Source organism: Xiphophorus maculatus, chromosome 3, assembly GCF_002775205.1.
Source record: "Xiphophorus maculatus strain JP 163 A chromosome 3, X_maculatus-5.0-male, whole genome shotgun sequence".
NCBI lineage: Eukaryota > Metazoa > Chordata > Actinopteri > Cyprinodontiformes > Poeciliidae > Xiphophorus > Xiphophorus maculatus.
Window position 1 is genome coordinate 25,374,855 of NC_036445.1, and position 21,125 is coordinate 25,395,979.

The window sequence follows — 21,125 nt, forward strand, 5'->3', positions numbered from 1 at the left end:
TTTCTTTTGAAGATTTTTGATATGCTATATGAAAAATCCACAAATGATTTGGTGTTGCGTTACTGTGAATAGTCAGGGGTCCACTCTGTAGCTAATATACTTCTGTTCATGCAGCATGTTTACGTAAAAACCTAAATTAAATGGAGCTATGTTCTAAAGTTTTCCTATAGGCTATTTCCCAAAGTAGAAATTACAATAAATAAATAAATGCTATCTTAATCAGCAAAAATAGGACTGTAATTATCAATTTGCCAAAATATTTTAGAGGCAGTAGGAATAAGTGTTGCTTTTCTGTTTTAAATGAAACGGAAAACTATAGAAGATAACAGTGACATCAGGAACCAATGGGTGGTCATACGAGGAAACTTGTATCAGTCTATACTGATGCGCAATTTCACACAATCTCTGTCTTTCACAGGTAAGGGAACCATAACTCATAATAACTTCACCAAACCTCACTTGAAAAGATCTAAGCCGTCCATTTAATATCAACAGGCATGCTGTCAAATAAACAAAATGTTCTCCTCTCCCATGAACAGAATGTGTTTGGGTGTCCGTCAGCATTCAGACGCCACCTCTAGCTTCCACTCCGGGATTAAGTGTTTTGCAGCTCAACACAGTCACCGTCTGTGTAATGTGTGTGATCAGTGTGTCTGCGGAGGATAAGAATAAGCAGTAGGCGTGTGTTTTTTTTTCCCCCCCTCTCTCTCTCCATCTTTATTTCTCCATTTCTCTCTCTCTCCTTCTCTTTTTCTTTCTCTCCTCACGGTGGAGACACCACGGTGCCATCTGCTTTGCATTTGTTTAACAAAGATTTATTGTGAAGCAAGACACTAATCCAAAACACGCACGCTCACACACATATCTCGCCTTCTTCTCGTCACAGGCCGCGAAGAGAGGAGAAGAAGAAAAAAAAACGAGGAGAAGAAGAAGAAGTGAGGGATGCGGGATTGGAAACGCTTGGCGCTCTCTTTGTCAACTCTCACTCTGACGGGGAGGAGAGAGAACCGGCTGGCACGCAGAGGTAGGAATGCCAATTACGGCCTCCTCTGCCTCCATGTGGCACACTCCAACACGCCGATTCGGAGCCGCAATTATAAACTTGTCATACATGTGTTTATGGTGAGGTGGAATCAAAAAAGTGCAAGACTTTGAGCAGACAAGCGCACACACACACACACACACACACACATGCCAACGCTGAGAAAGATTAAATCAAAGCAAAGAGAAATTGCTCATCTGTAGCTCCACAATGACGGGATTCACTTGTAATGTGATGCAGAAGGTGTTGCACACTTCAGCATTGAACAAACGTGTTGCAGCAGGCAGAGATTATCGTCTCTTTGTGAGGCAAAAAAAAAAGAAAAAAGAAAAACAGGTCAAAGTGGCTCCCCGAGAACAGCTCTCACCATTGTCAGCTCGGGAATGTAGCGATGTAGATTTGGCGTGTTAGCTCGCTCCGTCCTGTCCAGGCGCAGCTCACGCATCCACTGACTCCTCCTGCCCTCTTCGTCACCCTCGTGCCAGGTGGAGAGGCAGGGTCCTCTAGGGCCGAGACCGCGAGACCCTGACGACTAGAAAAGGCCATTTCAGAGGCTCGTAAGGGCCCCTCACAGACGTCAGCAGGGTTAAGGGGTCCGCTTAGAGGCGGAGGCACTGAGCCTGTCGAGCCTCCTCCCAAACACTCGTCAGCTTGTTAGTCCCGCTCGAAGAAAGGGCCGGTGGGTACCCATCTGCCAAATGGTACTACCAAGGCGTTCATCATTTCGAGGGCCATACACACGAACAAAAGAACATATGAGCATGTGTTCTTATGTATATGCACTTGTACGATCAAGTAAACACACTCTGGTCGTAGACATTAGAAGCCCCGTCCAGTGCCAGTGTTCAGTGCCAACCCCTCCAACCCCAAGGTGAAGCCCCTGCCAGTTCACCTGCCAGGGATGGACAAGCGGAGCACTTAGCGCCTTCATCCCCTGCCCCCCTCCGCACCCCGCACACGCTCGGTCACACCCACTGCGTTACTCGGGGGTCAAGGAGGCTTCACCCGCTCTGCTCGTCGCCTCTCTGCCGAGCGACGCAGCAGCGTCACCCTCTCCGAGCCGCTCGCGGTGTCAGTGCTCCGTTGGCAAGAGGTCGCTGTCAGCAGCCTCTCGACTCATTTACAGTGACACACTAAAGGGTACTTCCTTCACATTAAATTGGTACGTTATTCTGCAAACGCTCAAGTTAGGGGATGGTGAGGGGGGGAGAAAAAAATTGTCATCAGCACAACGTTGAAACCTTTATTACTCCCTTAGAGAAAGTGTCACTCATCTTTAAATAAATTTGCACATGCTGATGCTAATTTCCTTCACTCTTCAGAGGATTGAGACAAGTGCGCCAACACGTTAATTGTCAGGAACTTTATGTTTTGACTGAAGCGATGAGAATGCGTGTATTTTAGAGCACAAAAGGAGATTACAGTAGTCAAATGACTCCATGTGTTAGTCTTTCTTTGCCAGAATTCATTATTCCAAGTGCTGCATTTACTGCCCTGAGAAAGAGCGCTCCCAATTCTCCTTTGTGTAAAAAAAACAAACATTTTTTTAGGTTGTTGCAATCTCCCACTTGTTGTGCAACACTGTAATGCTGAGAATTACGCCCGTGACCCCGAAAGAAGGAGACATGACGAGGGAAGACGTCTGACATGAAAAGAAAGATATCCATCCTGGGAAAGCAGGCGAACAAGAGGATGTGGCTAGCTTTTCTCATGACCCTTTTGTTTGGGGAAAAAAAAGTGAAGAACGGCATTCTGTTTTTCCGTTTCGTCTCGGCCGCAGCCAGAGTTTTGTAGACTCTTTAAACTTTTTTTATATGTCCAGTCCTTGTACCTGATGAGGACTGTGTGTGGTACACTGTGTTTGCAAAGAAAGGCGCTTAATGGCGAAGCGGAAGAAATGGAAAGACCCAGAAAACATACTGAAAAGCATGGAATACATTTACGTATATAACCGAAAGAACAAATTCATCAAATATCTGACACATACCCGAAGAGAAGCATATTCCTTAAAGTGATCATCTACTGTAATGCCAACTTTTCAACAAACAGGCAAACAGGAGACGCTCTTGGTTAGTGTTAAAATACTATGTAAAGTCTTCACTTCTGTCTTAACTTTAGCATTTTTCAAAGATTCATATAACTAAATAAGGATAACTTGTGTTTTTGTGACAGTCTGCTGGTAATAAAGTCTAGAGATCAGAATTGAACTGGTTTTTCGCTAAGTTGTGTTTTATGCGTCGACTCCACACCAAATCATACCTTCATCTCTGGAGGGTCTTAATACCTGATGGATTCACAGGTCAAAGTGACTTAGAGATGTTTTGAAAATAGTGTTTTAAAGGGGCAGCATTGTGTAAAATCAACTTTTTTGAGCTCCACATCATGTTATAATGTCATTCGCTCATCAAAAAGATCACCTTAAATCTTCCATGCATGTTTGAGAAATCCTTTAAACTCACCTGGCAGCCATCCAGCTGTGCAAAATGCCTGAATGGACCTGGTGCCGCCTTCGAGGACCAAGCTCCTCCTGCAGTTTCCAAGCTTCTGAACTCCCACCTTCTCCCGCCAGTGCTAGTCTGAAACCAGCTAATTGCTGCAAACACTAGGTGTTTGCAGCAATTAGCAAACACCTAGTGGTGCTACGCATCTGCTGAGCTCGTCATACAAGCTACTCCTCAATGCATCGCTTGTTGGAGGGTTAATATGAGCCATGTTTTGGTGACTTCCTGAAGGTGGAGTTTCAGAAAGAGCAAGTTTTTCTTAGAGACAGAGGCCCAATTTCAAGGTGCTAAAATTACAAAATTTCCTTAAAGTCATATCTGATATATACAGAATTTCTATAAAAACTGACGGTAACAGCTATAAATTGATACAGTGTGGCAGGGAAACATAGGCTTCCTATGTAATACTGCCCCTTTAAGAATGGAAAAATTATAATTGGTACCTCTGTCTCGGCAAAGCTGCTTAGTTCAGTGACAGACATTCTTTGTTACCTTAACTTGGAGGCAGGTAGTGTTTTGTTTTTCCTTTAGCTAAGCTAACATATACAGTATGGTGCTGTGCCTCCTCCTTTACAGGAGAATAACGGCGCTAAAGCAACTCCCTGAAATGTTTCAAGGCAAGTGTGTAGCAGGGCCGCTGTTGCCTGAAAAAGATGATAAAGTGCATATGAAATAAAGCTTGACTTACTCGTGTGAGTCAGCCGGGTCATTCAGTATACGCGAGTGTACTCATGAGAGTAAGTGTGACAGGGCTGTGTGTGTGTGGGGGTCCGCAGGCTGAGCAGGGCAGGCCGAGGATGGCGATTGACGTCGAGGGGACGGCGGCGTCGTGGCAGGTGGGAGCCGCGCTGACGAACCGGAACTGTCTTCCTGCAGGTGAGATGTCAGATAGATGCTCGTCTGGCCGGAGAGGAACGGCAGCCATCTTTTTTTGTTTTCCTTTTTTTTCCCCTCTCTCTCTCTCCCTCTCTCTCTTTCTCTTTTGCTTTGATCTCCTCACAGGTCTCGGATGGAGACCGGGGCAGCTATTTAAATCACATCCTGCACAGCTGAGAAAAAGCAGAGACAGTGCAGTTGATGCAGTTAGAGCGCGCTCGGCTGTGACATGTTGACGTTTTGGCCAAAGTAGACGTGGGACGTACATCCTGTGTTTGGCCTCGTTAATTACATCGGAGATGTTTGCATCCGGTTTAATGGAGTTGCAGATGGTGGTCCCCCAGGAACCTCGGATGACTTCACTGTGCTTTGCAGTGTCAGCCGAGTGTGTGGGTTCCTGTGGATGTCAATCTTCACCTCCTCCATCTGGACGGCATTAAGTCGGAAGTCGCTCATTGCACGACTAGACGGCGCTCGAGCGCTCCCACCCCTTTTGTCCGCTGGAACCGTCTATTATAGGGTATCGGTCTGGTTTTGGCAGCTTGTCTCAGTCGAAATAAAAGGCATAATTATGACAAGCAGCTAAGAACTTCTGGAGATCATTTAAAGCCGTAAACGATATGCGTCATCCATCTTTTGTCTGCAACGGCAAAATCCATTCATGTTTTGTCATGAGTTGAGTGGAACACGTTAAAGATACTAACCGGCGGCGTGTTTTTTATATCACTTAACGAAAGTGATATAACATAATGAATCACCGACTGAAATCACAGATGTGTTATAAAATATGGATTTCACTAAAAAAGATTCAGAAAAGAAAAGAAAACCTTTCTGATTTGTGTGTGTTAGGTCACAAGAAGCTCACGACTGTAGCTGAGTTCCTGGCTTTGGCAAACAGTTTGGCAAATTATGACCTAAATCGAGAACCGTGTTGAGCGCCAAGGATTCTCGGCCTTTCATTTTTTTAAGCCAACGTTTATCTCCAGTGACCCCTGAACCGCGATTCTGTCGCGGAGAGCGAAACTGAAGTAAACTGTGATAATGGGAATATTTGTCCTCAGAACTTTACTTCCTGCAAATCCCTTTTTATTGCTCTTTTCTGGACTTAGTCCATCTCATTGGTGACCGTGCGTACTCGCTACTCAATCTAATTGGACTACATTGACCAGAAAGAGTTGATAACAAAATGATCTAAAGCAACACAAAACGATTGCTGATGAAGCCTGAAGTCTGACCGTTCCAGTCTGCCCGGCCACACTATAGTTATAGCTGCTTTCTTTCTTTCTTCTTCAGTTTTCTGTTTTTTTACAGAAAGCCATGAAGTGCTAACACGCTCATGAATTTCTACATTAGTTGCTTCCAAAAAGCCTTTATGTCGATTCAAGAAACTCAGCACCGCATTTGCCACAAATTGAATTCATGGATTTACAAGGGTTAGCATTTTGCCAAATGTTATTCAGCATCTCTGTACATTAGTTGATGAAACAATAAACCTGCCAAAACATGCTATTTTTGCCCATTTTGTATTTTTATTATCTGAAAAGTTGCTTCGCCGTTTTTTTGGGGGGTGGGGGAGGGTGAGGTTTAGCCCTCTGTCTTCAGCGGATGGCTGTAAATGCTTGTTTGTTAAAGTAAAAGAATACAATATAGCTCCTGCCATTTTTCCCCGTGTAGTGCTGTTAGGAAATGTGGATCTGTATAACATGCGACTTTATGAAATACCAGTTAAGAAGGGATTCACTCTCACAAATGCAAACAGAAGTGGATATTGTCTCTGCTCTACAGTCAAACCAAGTGTCTCTAAACTGCTTTGACTTTGTCTGCAAAGATGCTACGATGTTCTTTACATTTTCTCCAAGCCTCGGGGAAAATATCAAGGTTATTAACCATACAGGCACTTCTGAAGTATAAAAGCTAGGAGAAATTATTTCAGAAAGCCCTTTTCTGCAACACAGTGTTAGAAAAGCATCAACTTCCCTTCAACCTGTCCAAATGTTTCCATTTTAAAATGACAGTCGCATCTTCTGTGATAAAATGTGAATGTGGCAGAAAAATATTTCTCGTTAAATCTGTGATCAATATTTCGGCATCATGTTCTTTCCTTGTGATTTCATTTATTTTCTGAAGTGCACCCGTTCCTCCCGCAGCAAATCAGATCCCACAGCATGGTGCTGCCACCGCCACGCTCCAGTTGGCTGGCTGATTTCTTTTGACTTCCTGTTGTGTCCAACAAGAAAGTAACAGGTGTGGCCTTAAAACACGTCCACAGGTGTGCCTCTAATTAACTCACATGTGTCCGTTAACCTATCAGAAGTTACCAAAGACTCATTTTGAAGACATTCATAAATAAATTTCATTATTTTGGCACTTAGCAAATAGAAGTAATTTTTATATTTGATCTAAAAGCAAGAGAAATTTGGAATGATTTAACTTCAGACAGTGAGAGGAAAAATATATATATTAACCTTGATCTTCAAGTTCAGCTTCTTTAATTTTTACTTTTTACCAATAAACATTTGGAGTTTTTGGCCTGTGATGTAGTCCATGTTTAGGATTTTGGGCCTTTCTGTAATTTGAGTTGATTCTCCGGCTTCAGACAGACTAAATCCAATTGAGAATCAGATTTTCAGCCATGTTACAAGGAAAACGGGGCAAGATTTCAGCGTTTAGAATCTGCTAGAAACATACACCAAAAGGCATCAGTAAAAGTTTTTTCTACTAAGCGTTGACTCAGGATGCATTCATACCAACCCTGCTTCGTTTGCTTTAAGTTAAATCTAGATTTATTTTTTTTTTTTGTCTAGAAAGTTCAATTTGTTTGGGGAGATGTGACCAAAAAGGAGAACTCTGGTCTGCCGAAAATCCTAGGTCCAGGTTTGATTAATTTGAACTCTGGTGCAGTTTGAATGCATATGTGGATGCCAAGCAGACCAGAGACCGCTCCAAAAGCAGGAAGCAAACTATAGCATAGGGCATTCTGGGTAAATACAACCAAAACAAACACGATAGAGTCTAACGCTTACGGGAGAAATCCTACAACTGCTCAAATCTGACACTACTCCTTTTTTTTTTGGTTTACATTTTTTGAAGAAGGAAGTCGTGCTTATGTCTTCTTCTGAGGTTTTCATGTCATTTCCTTCAGTGGTTCTTGGTACAGCGCCACCTCAGGCAAGGAGATGAACAGGTTTTTGGCTGATTGGACACAATGCAGTGTGAAATGAGGCACACCAGCTGAAAATGTAAAAAAAAAAAATTACAATTTTGGTCCCACATCTAACTGAGGTCTAAAATACATATGCATGCCACACTTTAAAAAATGTTATGAACAAAAATCTAGAAAGAATGTATTCTCGTCTTTCTTCCCTTTGCACAATTCGTCTCTACTTTCTGTTGGCTTGACACGTAAAAGCATAGTAAAATACTTTGAAGTCGGCACCTCCATCCTTTCTAAACTCGCGCAGGACGAAGGAGCAGAGAGCGGAGCTGAAACGGGTCGCCCCCGGACGGCCCCTGCTTTAGGGCCCGGCTGAGCGCCGACCGGAGCTCATTACCTCTCAGCCCTCATTCATCTCTGCTTACAGAAACCTGACAGAAACGCACACGTGGTCATATACAACACATAGATGCACACCGGCCCTTCACACGCACAAGCGCCTAATTAAAACAACAGCAATATAATACAGGTCCAAAGGGAGACGGCCTGCGCAGCATCCAGTTTTATGCATGTTGTTGTCTATAATATTCACATCCACTGCTCCCCCAGTGCTCCTTCCTCTTGTTGTCTTCCTCCCCCTGCCCCACCCGTCTTATTTTCCAACCTCCGGTATGAGATTTACTTTCCTCTCACCGCCGCCTCTCCCTTCCACTAATTTACCCTCCGACCTGCTGCTTTTGCCGTGTACAATTACAAAGGGGAGTGCTAAGTAATGCGCTCTAATAATGCTCAAGCTGAGAAGGTTTGTCAGAAATAATTACTTCCCGCGGAATGAGTTATAGTCGTCACAAGACTTGTATAAATACCCACTGTTGTTCTGTCTAGATTTTCAATTCCTGAAGCAATGCGATTCCCACCTGCTGCTTACTTAAATCACTTTTCTTTTTTTTTTTTGGTTAAATTTATCACTGGTAAAAAAATAAATAAACACTAACACTAATGTCGGCACATGTGTGAGTTACTAAAGTGCAAAATCAATTCTTATGTGTAAGAGATAAAAAAAAACAGAACAATACGTGTTTCTTTCAGTATTGACATGTAAATCTAGAGGAACGCAGGGATGTTCAGGTAAACGCGAACAGGCGCAAAAGAACTTAAAAAGCTAAAAAGAGGGTTTGGGGGTGTGTGTGTGTGTGTGTGTGTGACGATACGACGCTTCAAAGTGGATCAAATTCCAATCTTAGATTGCCTCCTTGGATAATGTGGAAATATTAGAGAAGCCTTGATCTAAAATGGAGCATGGAAATGAAGTGGCAGAGGAAGCCCTGAGGACAGGCAGCAGATCCAGCGCCGGGCCAGCCGTACATACCTCTGGGAGGCTGCGAGCGCAGCCTGCCTCTCCTATGTAAATGTCCCATTCCACACATTAGTCATACTGCCTTCACCATGCACTAAAGTGCGTCTCGCCCATCAAACTGAGCCTGCCTCCATGAAGATCCCTCGAATGTTCCACAGATAAACCCCAGAGGCCTTTTCTTTTTCTTTTTTTTTTTTTACCCCCCTCCACCACAGACCACAGAGCTGCTGATTGGTTAGACACTTCAGGTAAATGGAAGAAATTCTAATGGGGGTAACACGGATGCTGATGTCAGGGAATTTGGGGTCCGGAGTGCTGATAACATCAGTGGAAATACCTCTAGATAAAGATGAATGTGTTTTCAATTCCATCTAATTTCCGCTAATGGGATTTTCATCCCAAATACTGTGACAAGTGTTTGTAAGAAACAATGCCATCGAAGTTAATATCTCTATGAAAAGCTGAATCGAAATCTTTGTTTTTTGTGGGATGATTATAATTCAAGCTGCCGTCAAACTGCTTTCTATCTTCATAGCTGCAGAGGAGAACACTCTCCACAACAGACTTACAGAAGATATGCAGCCTCTTCCTGCGAACACTGGGAAATCTAGGATTAATTAAGAAGTAAGGGCATTTATGGCTTCGCTGTCACATCTCAAGTCCAGTCTGTTGTTCAGGTGCACACCAAGATATTTATCCTCCACTACATCCACTTCTTCTCCCATGATGTTAATATTGTTTGACCAAACCCTGTTTCTCTTGAAATGTACACCCATCTCCTTTGTCTTGTTCGCTTTCAAGGTACGATTGTCGCCTCAACACGCCACAAAGCGGTTCACCAGTTCTCTGTGCTCAGCCCCTTGACCACAGAGTCATCTTTGTATTTCTGGACATGACTGCAGACTGACCTGTGCTGGAAGCCTGAGATGTACAGAGTGAAAAGAAATGGTGAGAGCACAGTTCCCTGTGGTGCTCCTGTGCTGCTGACCATTTGGTTACATACACAACCCTTCAGTCTTACAAGCTGTAGTCTGGTTGTCAGGTAGTTATTGATCCAGGCGACACAGTAGGAGAATATGACAGACATAATGTTATGTCTATTAGAATAGCATAGACGTGTTCCAGAGCATTTTGATGAAATCGAGTTTTAGTCGGGATTAAGCTGAAAATATATTTGCCCAAGCTGTATGTAAAACGATTAAGGGTCAACCTACGGGCTTTAATTTCAATTCAGTCCAAATTAAAAATGACCTTATTTAAATTGAAAATTAAATGTTGTAATTCATATTAATTCAAAATTCTTAAGAGTTATTCCCTTGAATCTAATTTAGCTACAAAAAAATCCCTGTTAACTCCTCTTGAAAGTTTCTACCTTTGAAATTTCCCAGAATTCTGCTTTCCTCATATTGACCAAGACATCACAAGCTACTACCACCGGCTTTCTAACAGCCATTTCTAATGCTAATGCTACACACAAAATGCAGTCTTTGCAATAAGTGCCTGTTTAATCATTTCCAACAGGCAAAAATAAATATGCAAAATATATAATAGAACACAAAAGATTTACCGTACATTTCTGCTTTTCTAGCGTCCTGTTCCAAGCTAGCTGTGTTGCAGTGCTAATACTGGTGTGTTCAAAAAGTGCCTAGACTTACTATGAGGATAAACTGTATGATCTAGGGTGGTGTTTTTTTTTGGTTTTTTTTGCATTATTTATCTGGTTTTGAACCGCTCTCAGAACAATTAAGGCTAATTCCTTTTCAAAACTGTTCCTGTCTTTTATGGTCCGTCGGTGTTGCTAACCTGTACATGTTGGCCTTTAGGTTAGTGGTTGTATAAGGCTCATACCAGGGTGGGATGTCAGCATGACGTGCTAGAACAACATGACAGCCAAAGTGATGCAATCATGTCTTATGGGTCCTTTCGGATGCAGCGTGACAACGGCGCCTGCCACTTTAAAACCCACCGTATGACAGGTTGTCAATGTGCTGGAGAAAGTGCAGCTGATATCATTGAATGCTTTGACTCTCTAAATTACATGACATGTTCCTATTTCTCTTTTTGGGAGAGGTTTACCTAGAGATAAGCATGTCAAGAACAATTCAACAATCAGTGTTTTTTTGGTAAGACGTTTCCTTTACTTTGTTCTTCATGATGTAATTTGATAAAACTTTAAACATCCACACTGTTATTCATTTGTATTGCAGGACGTATAAAGTAAATATTAAAGTCCGGAGTTTATTTTCCAATAGTCCTCATGTTTTCAATCAGAGCCCAGATTTACTGCTATGTTAGTCAAATTAAGGCAAAAAACCCCCCTCTTGTTTTCACTTGCTTAACTCTCATATCCAAACCTTCTAATCATGTTACAATATACAACGTTGAGTTTTGTTGTTTTTTTTACCGCTGAGACTTCTGAGGTATTTGTACCAGAATTTCAACTTTCAGTCAATAGTGTGTAGATCTATCTTTAACTTCAGTTATTTCTTCGGTCTATGTTCATGTCCGATCCTAAATTGTGTTGGGTGGTTTAGATTTCGGTTGCTGACTTCTTGCTGTTGGTTTAGTGTCATCTTACTGGAAGGTGAACCTAATTCGTGGTTGCAGGTCTTTTGAAATGGGTGTCGTACTCAATCACAGAAGGACCCAAAACATGAAAATCAGAACAGATGCATTTAGGTCTGAACTTCAATGGAATGGTTTGATTTAAACCATTCCGATGACTTTCCGGCTGTAGATTTACACCGGAAGGGGAACCTGGACCACAGCCTCAAACCTTTTGCTGCCTCCAACAGGTTGTCTTTCAGAAATGGTTTGAATTTAGCTCAAGTCATCTTCCCATTGACTGTGACCAGCTTCTGTCGTTGTTGGGAAAAAGTATCTCCACCAAATGTTTCTGCCACTATCAAGTTTCCGTGTTGGAGCGGTTTGCTTACAGGGAAGTTTAGTTTTCATTTGCATGTAAGCTAAGAAGTTATATTTTGGTCTTCTTCCACACCTTTGCTGTGTCCTCCACATGGTTTGTGGCCAACTTCAAACTTTTTTCAACAACGGCATCCTTTTTTTCCAGATTTGTTGCGTGAATAACTTTGTTGTCCTGTCAGAAAACCTGCGTACGTGAGCTACAAATCTTGGCAGCTCCCTCAGAGTTACCAATTGTCTCTTGACTGCTTCCGTTGAATTAGTTTAGGTGAACTGGCATGGCTTTGTAATTTTGCAGCTGTGTTCTAAAACATTACATTATATTCACAATGAATTTCCCCAGGTAAAGTTCTCAGAGAATCTTAGAGAAAAACATCAACAACAGGTTCCTAAAGAGTACACACCAGACAGGCTATAAATAGCCAGGCACATCACACACACACAAATTGCAATGTACAGTATATTATTGTAATTGTATGTGGTATAGCAATACAATCCAGTGCATTATTGAAGAGCGAACCTTTTAGAGACTTAGTTTCAGCACAAAGAGCTACAATAAAATAAATTGGATCAAAGCATAATTATGTGTTAGAATGATCCATTTTCTAACATGCTCATCTCTTGTACGGTGGCAAAAGGGGCTGGTGCATTTCTCCAGCGTTCAGCGGGCGAGAGGTGGGATTACCCTGGACAGGTCGCCAGTCCATCGCAGACTTTTCAGATTTTAATTTGCAAAAAATATTGAAAACCAAATATTTCCTCTCCGCGTCCCAGTTATACCGCACTTTGTGTTGGCCTGTCTCATAAAATCTCAGCAAAACACATTGAAATTTGTGCTTGTAATGTGACAAAGTGTGCCAATGCAATTCTCTATCGGAGCACTGCAGGAGTGGAGTTTCTAAACAGTTTAAATGTTGTTTTCTTGGCGACACTGGTTCTCTTTAAAGGGAATGGCAGCCCATATAGATGGCCTTCTCTGCAATCTTTGCCTGTGTTTCAGAACTGGAAGTGGATCATAACATTGTTATTAATATTTACACAGTATTTGTGTAAAAGCTATCTTCCTCCAACCCACATGCCCTTCTTTACGCACTCTTGCTCCCTGGTGCTAAAATGTCAATAAAAATCTATCGTAGGTTAATCTCCCACCAATGGAAACATGGAAACACTTTATCCTAAGCTGCATATGTTCCACACTTGCAGTCGATTTACTGTATGTCAGGGGCGGTATTAGCATTCATATTAGCCGCCTCTCCCATGTATGATATCCGTCATTGCCAGGGCCTGTAGCGCACCGGCACAGTTCAGGGATCCTTATCTCATGAGCCATAAATTAGGGGACGAATTCCCTCCGAAACATCGCAGGCGAAAGATGGAGGATGGAGTCATTGTGCTTGCTTGGTGTTTTGACACTGTAATGACACATGTTTTACAATCACCTCCCCTTCCTCTCTCTCTCTGTTTTTTTTTTTTTTATTCAGAAGGAGTGGACCTGTCCACTCCTAGCCGGAGAGAAATGGGCCTCTCGGACATTACCACCTCTTCCCAGGGGAGACATAAATGAGATGGAAGCGATAGGGGGAGACTGCAAGAAGAAGAAAGCAGGCCAGGACAGTCTAAACACAGAGGGAGGGAGGAAAGGAGCCATTGAGTGGACCGTTGGGTAGTGGCAGTTTTTGATTTGGGCTATATTGGCTCAACGCCCAGGGCAACACATTTGAAGAGGAATGGATGCCCCCATGGTTCTGCCACTGTAGGTTCTGTAAAAAATATGGCAGGCCTCCTCGAGTACCTTTTGGCTCTGAAGCTTAAAGGTTTTGGTTTTTTTACAACTTTTTAGACAATATCTGATCATCTCCAATTCAAAATTGAAATGATTTTAACATCTCAGAGCTGAACTGTTATGTATATTGACATGAGATTACTTAAAGGGACAGTATTATGTAAAATGTAAATTTTTTGAGCTGTACAACATGTTATAATGGTATTCCCTCATAGAAAACCTACTTGGAGTGTTGCCTTGATTCTTTCAAGCGTCTTTGAGAAATCCTTTCAGTGGCAACCACTGAGCTATGCAAAATGTCTGGATGAAAGTAGCTCCACCTTCAAGACAAAGCTCCTACTTGAAGCTGCAGTTTCCAAGCCTCACAGAGCAGCTCTGCCCTGTGACTCACCCACTCAGCTCCTTCAAACTAGCCAGCAGCAATTAGCAAAAACTTGGTGGAACTCTGCGTCATTATGAGCTACTTCTCAGTGCAGCGCCGGTAAAAGCATTGTTAAAGGGTTAGTAGAAGATTTGTGTTGTGATGACTTGCTGAAGGCAGACTTTCAAAGAGCAGGAGATTTTAAAGACACAGAGGACCAATTTCAAGTCATTAAATTACTAAGTTATATTTGGTATATACAGTATTTTTACAGCTGAAGGAGAGTCACTTGGTTATGCTATAAAATGGCACTATGTGCCCAAAAAACACATTGTACTGAGCCTTCAAAGTACAGTTTGAAAAGTATGAATTTAAAATCAGAATCAGTTTTACTGGCCAGGTTTTTATTCACCAAGGATTTTGCCATTGGTTTCACACATTGTACAGACAAAACGTAACTACTGGTATGTTCACAAGAAAAAAAAAAAGCTCTACTTGGTTTTTAAAACAGCAGATTTTAATAGTGCAGTATTACTATTACTCTGGCTGTAACGTGTTCATTATATTCATCAGAGACAGCCTGGGGGGAGAAACCATCTCTGTGGTGAATGTTTTTTTTGTTTTTGCAAATGCAGCTCTGATGGTAGAAGTCTGAACAGTTTGTGTCCAGGATGTGTGGGCTCTGCAGATGTGCTAGCTGCCGACGCCAGGCCTGTAAAAGTTCTGGATGGATCCTCTGTGCAGACCTAGTTGTGTTCTGTTCTTGTCCCGTTTGGTGGTTGAGTCAAACCACATAGTGATGGACGAACACCAGACAGATAGTCTGGTAGTGCCTCTTGAGTTTCTGCTGGGCATTCTTCTTCCAATTAGTGTCTATGTGTGAGGAACATCTCCGGTCCTGAGGTGGTTTTTTAAGAACTGGAAATGACTCGTAGTCTGTGAGTCAACCACTCTGGGTCTGTTCTCCAGATGTTCACAGTCATCTCCATGGTTTTTAGAGCTCCAGGTTGTTTTTCCTTAAATTGGCCCTAGAAGATAGAAGCCATTGTCCCCTTGAACTTAATAACTGGTTGCTACCCCCATGGTTGCAGTAACTGCCTTCAAGAGTTTACAATAACTGGCAATGAGTCTTTTACATCGGAGGGGAGGAATTTTGACCCAGCCTTCTTTGCAGAACTGTGTTAGTTTAGATGTTTTCGGGCTTCTGCCTCTTGTTTTATGTCACGTCTGAGCATCTGAAATGCCTTCAAGTTTGGACTTTGACTAGACCATTACAAAACCTTGAGATCACAAACCGATGGTCAGACATTCTCCCACAGGACTTTCAGCTAGGAAGCTAAATTCATGATTACTTAAATTATTTAATGTTTTCCAAGAACTAAAGAAGCAAATCCGCCTCAGACCATCGCATTTACCACCACCATGATTTTTATTCTGAAATGCTGTGTTAGTTTTACACCAAATGCAACAGAAAACACACTTTCCAAAAGTGTCTTTTTTTTTTTGCTTTGGCACTTTACAGAGTATTCTCCTAAAAGCATATTCCAAAGTTTTCTTGATTTGTGATTAATGGCTCTCATTGTGGTTGTTCTAAGGCCTTTGAGATATCTAAACATTTTTCAGACTAATAGGTGTTACTAGCTACTTTTCCACTGACCATATATTTGCACAATTTGACATTTGGTAAATAAATTTGTTCAATGGAAACACAGCAATTTCGAAAAAAAAAAAAAAAAAAATATATATATAGTGAACCCTCGTTTTTCACGGGGATTAGGTTCCGAAAAGGACCCATGATAGGCGAAATCCGTGAAGTAGTTACCTTAATATTTTACAATTATTATACAGCATAATTAAATACTCTACATTGAAACCAAAGAACAAAAACTGTTGTCAGGCCCAAGCATTTTTAAACATATAGAACGCTTTCTTACAAATAACTACAGTAAAATAATCATTTTAATCATCAATACGAAGTACAGTAGGACAAATTGTGACTCGCGTATTTTTCTAATGAAGCCTGTGGTGCAGGTGTGTTTTTTCAAGAGAATAACATAGTTATTATCGGTAGTGGTTGTCGCTCTTTTTTTCTTCTGGGCAAAAACATTTACCAAAATTTGCTATATTACGTATATTTAAATACCGTAACGTTATTGGCACACAGGTAGAGAAGAAGCGCGGAGACTGTTTAGCCAATCAGGACGCAGAACACAATGCACTGTGGAAGAAAACTGCACAAAAAAAATCCACTATGCAGCGAGGCCGTGAAAGGTGAACCGTGTTATAGCGAGGGTTCACTGTATATATATTTTTAATAAAAAGTTTTGCAGCTAAGATGAGGCCTTTTTTTTTTTTTTTACCTTTTCAGAATTTAGTTATTTCTCAAAAACTGCAATGGAAACACTTTTTCCGCGTCACACGATGAACAACCAGACATTGCATTGCCATCGATGCAAACCACGAAGAAGACAATGACAGGAAGTGGAAGCAGGATGGTGGAGCGGTATGCTTCTTTAATGACTTTACGCGTAAACAAACTTATTCACGTATGATTTATTTATTTGTCTTATTTAACTGAAACACCGCAATTTGTGGAATTGTTTTTTTCCCCAGACATTAGCGGAAAATTGACATAGTTTTGTCACTCTTTTTTAGTGGAAACATAGCTACAAACTTTGTTTCATATCAACTCTTCAATTTTCTTCATCTGTGCACATAATGCTGCTTTTAAAGGTTTTTTCCGTCGACCCCGAAAGATCGTCAGAAGTAGAAAAGCAGCAGTAAAACTCCTTTGGAGTCGTTGGCGAATAAATTCAGCTTCTCAAAAAATGTGGTCGAAGTTAATTCCCAAATTAACAAAGTTATTTTTCCTTTGTCTCATATATTAACTTTTTTCTGATGAACCACAAGAACAGTATTGAACGGATTCCGGTTTTATTTTATTTTTTTTAGTAAGTTTCTGTTGTTGTTTTACAGGAATGGACTTTGTTGGGCGAACTGAAGGAAGTGTTTGCCCGGCTTACCATTGATGCCAGGACCGCCACTGCTGATTGGCTGACGATACAACGGGAAACGGAAGAGAAAGGGGTGTTTGTTTTTAATTGCGCCCAGGGATGCTGCACAAGCACAAAGGTGCATCATTACTTACCTGACAGAGCTCCACAATCACAGGCCCTTCCTAATAAATACTCGTTGCTTAAGACTGGAATATAAATAAAATGAAGGTCACATCTGAGAGAGAGAGGCGGGATCTAGGCTTTTTAACCATCAACCCAACCTACCTCTCTCTTTTTAGTTCTTTGGTTCTCTTTCTCTCTCACGCTCATTATAGGGGAAGCCATGCAGGGCTGGTTAGGAGAACGTGTGAGGAGTCTTGGGAGATATATCCACTGGGAGGGAGTGAGGTAGGGATAGACTGAAGGGGAATAGATAAAAAAAAATGCTGACTTGTCTTCAAAGGAGGCAAAAAATAATTGAAATGGGCTCCGCGCGCGTATGTGTGCGTCGGCACGCGCGCGCGGGCGCGGGCGCGAGCGAGCGGAGAGAGGGTGGGAGAGATTGAGAGGCTCCATGTTCGAGTTGGTCATTAATTGAGGAGGAACGCGAAACACTGTGTGGTCCTCCGCCGACACCGTCGCTGACACGCGAGGCGGAGATTGATAGAGGAAACGGTGTGATAAAGATATGAAAGGAGGGGGGGTAGCGGAAGCGAACGACGAAAAACATAATAAAGTGTAGAGAGATGGGGGGGCTTTGTCAGAGTTGGCTGAAAACGAGGAGGAGGCAGAGGAAGACGGAGAGAGATAGAGTTCAAAGTGTGCCCAGACTGAGTCCTGTCCTCGCCGTGTCCTTCCTCGAGCCCCGAGTCACGCATCGCTCATCTTGTCACATTGAACTCCAGATGCTCCTACCCCGGAGAGCGCTCCGGCCGCGGCCATTTTTCTTCATTCTCGCTAACAATTTGGTAATGAAATATTGATTTTTAGTTAGATTCATATTGATGCCATTAGCTTTGCATTGATAAATCACGTTTGGCCGCTTGTCTGGCGTGGCAGAGCGAGAGAGCCAGGGCCCAGAGATTACAATCAAAGCCACTGATGTGTTAATTTGATGGATATTTGCCCTCCACCACCCCCACCCCCACAAACAGCCCTGCCACCCCCACTACATACCCCTGCCTCTTCCCCTCTTTATGTTTCACTGCATTTCATAACATTGTGTTTCCTTTTCCTTTTTTTTTATTACAAAGCGCCCCGCGAGGATATTTATGTCCATGTCCATTTCTCCTGAAATAGCCTTTCAGCCGACCTGCCTGTGGCAACGCTGCGCAGTCTTAAAGTCATTTCATTTCTTATAGACAAGACAGGGATATGAGGGACTGTTTCACACCCGTTGAGTCAAATGAGCAAAACAGGAGAGGGCACGGCTATTTCTATACTTTGACACCCAACAAAGAAGCAGCAGTAGCAGAGGCTCGCAATTTCACGAGAGGCCCTCTTTTGCATGAAATCCCCATAATCTACCAGCGAAGGAGTAAAGGATATGAATTTTATCCAGTCTCCCCCCCAACCCCCAGTATTTATTGTCAGAAAAATTGGCAATATATGTGAAAACAGAAAAAAGCAGCACTCAGGGTGCATCTTTTATTTATTTATTTATTTTCAAAAGGAGCGATCCGCTTAAACGCCTGGAAATCGTACAGCCCTCTTAAAGCGTCTCGCGCGCCAAAAAGGTTGGGGAGGATATAACATTTGAGAAACATTAGGATCATTTTCCAGATTAGGGCGGTTTTTAAATGAGTCTCCTGCCGCAGCTTCGCCTTTCCAACTGCAATATGTGTCTGCACACAGTCATCTTAATGAAAGGAAATGATGGCGTTCACTTTAATGACGCGGAGTTCAAGGACTGCTTATTGTTCCAGAGAAAAGCCATCGTTTTTCACGGTAATATGAGTATTTCTTTTTCTTTTTTCCCTTCACGGTGCAATTTCATTTGAGAAACAGACACTGAAGGTTAAACGAGCTATATAGGTTGTCAAAATAAGACCAAGAAAAAAGAAGAAGAAAAAAAAAAAGAGTAAAAATCCAGGTTTTGAAGCAGATATATTGATAACGTCCTCCTGTGGCGTTATCACTGTTTTGGTAATGCTTCATCTGAATTCCTTTTTAATCTTTCTAGGCGATTATGCAAAACAGAATACGGCCCTAATTATGGCAGACAAAAGAGCCACTCTGTTTCACTCTAGTTAGAAAGCAATTTTACAGCGAGCCGACTTCTGCCTTCGACAACCAGCAGACGTTTCTCTGCTGCTTTTTAAAGAAATGTACCGATGGCAATCTCCTTTACGGTATGTTTACGGTGCGTGTCATAAAGCGGCTCCCCCGTTTACATTTGTTCCCTAATTTAGTGCTCGGCATGGCGGGAATCCAAATATTTTGGTGCAGATGTGATTTTGTTTGATAGAATGACAATAACCCCGTATTAAACGGAGGACAGATGATCCCCAGACGTCTGGGTGGGTCAAGGGGGTGCTTTGGCATTTACTCGAAACACAATTAAACACCAGAGTTATGGCTTCTTTAGGGTTTCAAGCCTTGCCTTTGATCCCATACTGCCTCCATCTCCTGTCATGGATTATGGAGCCAAACGGTTGTTTGGGGAAAGGCCAGCCAGGTCCGAACGACGGTGGGCGGTGGCTTCAGTGTGACTACAACAAAGCTGAGCAGCTGAACTGACTGAACCTCCAGTTTGGCTCCAACGTGGCTCCTGCTCATCAAATCGTTCTTTGAGTCAACTGTGATGACTTATTCATTAGTCAAACAATGGTTTAAACCCAGTCAAACTCATGCTACATACAGCAGCAGAGTTTTGCTGGACAGTGAAAAATTGGAAGTCATTAAGTTAATTGTAAGTAAGATCTGCCATTTTCACACTGCCAACATACCAACCAGTCACATTTACTTTTAGGGACTTCTTTAGAGTTGAATAAAAGTCTGATCAAGGATAGAGGCATAAACGAGGCTGATATTGTACATTCTTAATTTTTTTAAAATTTGATTATAAATGACCATCAAAGCAGCTCAGTTGTCTTACTTCTGATTGTCCCCTGAGCCATAAATGGAAATACTGCATTTGTTTACTGATCATTTAAAATAAACTTCATCAACTGTACATCTTACCAGGATCTCAAAAACAACTTTATCTTTTGTCCCAACTGGGTAGAACGGTTGCCCGGCAGACAGATTTACGATGGGTCCAGTCAAACCAGTAAAAGTTGCATTCCTCAAAAAAAGAGGGGGGAAAAAATGCTCCAAGTTGGAATCTTTGAAAAGTCGTTCACCATGCGCAGTGTTTATCAAAGCCAGTCATCTTGAATCTCGCTTCTGTGTGTTTACCCCGGTTGTTTATTACTCTTTTATTGTCTACTCTCTATTGTCACTCAAGATCCCGTGGCATCAGTGACCTTGATTTTCAATATGCAGTAATAACAACTTATTTTTTCTATGCACTTTTTAAAAGCTCAAAGTATTGCAGTTTTTTTTTTAATCAGACTTTTTTTATTTAAAACTTTTTCTTTTTTTTTTTTTTGCATTTCTAAAATTTCTTTTGGAATAAAGATAAACTTTCGAGGGCATTTTTTTCTACCTCCATCATTTCCACCGTTGGTCAATTGAGATTATAATCTTAGATGGTTATGGTAAAGTAGGCAGTGTGTTTTTGCCTTTATCCTAAACCAAGAGAAGCTCTTTGACAGGAGAATGCTAAACATTTCTTAACTAACTATATTTTCTGGTAACAATAAAATAACCAACATAAGTAACTGATATTTAAGTTTGCAAACATTGACTTTGAGTTGTTTTGATTTTGGACGATAGTTCGCCTCTCCTTTTTATGATGGTCGCTGTAACTCATCTCACAATGGATTCCCATCAGTCCAAACTTCCATCAAGTCCAAGATGCTCGGCGTGGTTTTCATTGATTAGACTCGAGTCCCCACATCAGGAGAAATACCTCCAGCTCAGGAGGATTTACTATTGATCCCCACCTTCCTATGTGGTAATATACCTCTATCCCCCCCTCACACACACACACACACACACACACACACACACACACACACATACACCCA

General features: G+C 41.9%; 1 long non-coding RNA gene across 1 annotated transcript; it reads left to right on the top strand.

Annotated features, from left to right (window-relative positions):
* Positions 1–897: 897 nt before the first annotated feature.
* On the top strand, positions 898–17,100 carry LOC111608080. Its single transcript, XR_002752525.1, has 3 exons — positions 898–1,024; positions 4,320–4,419; positions 16,973–17,100. It is a non-coding gene; the product is annotated as an uncharacterized LOC111608080 (long non-coding RNA).
* The last annotated feature ends 4,025 nt before the right edge of the window (positions 17,101–21,125 follow it).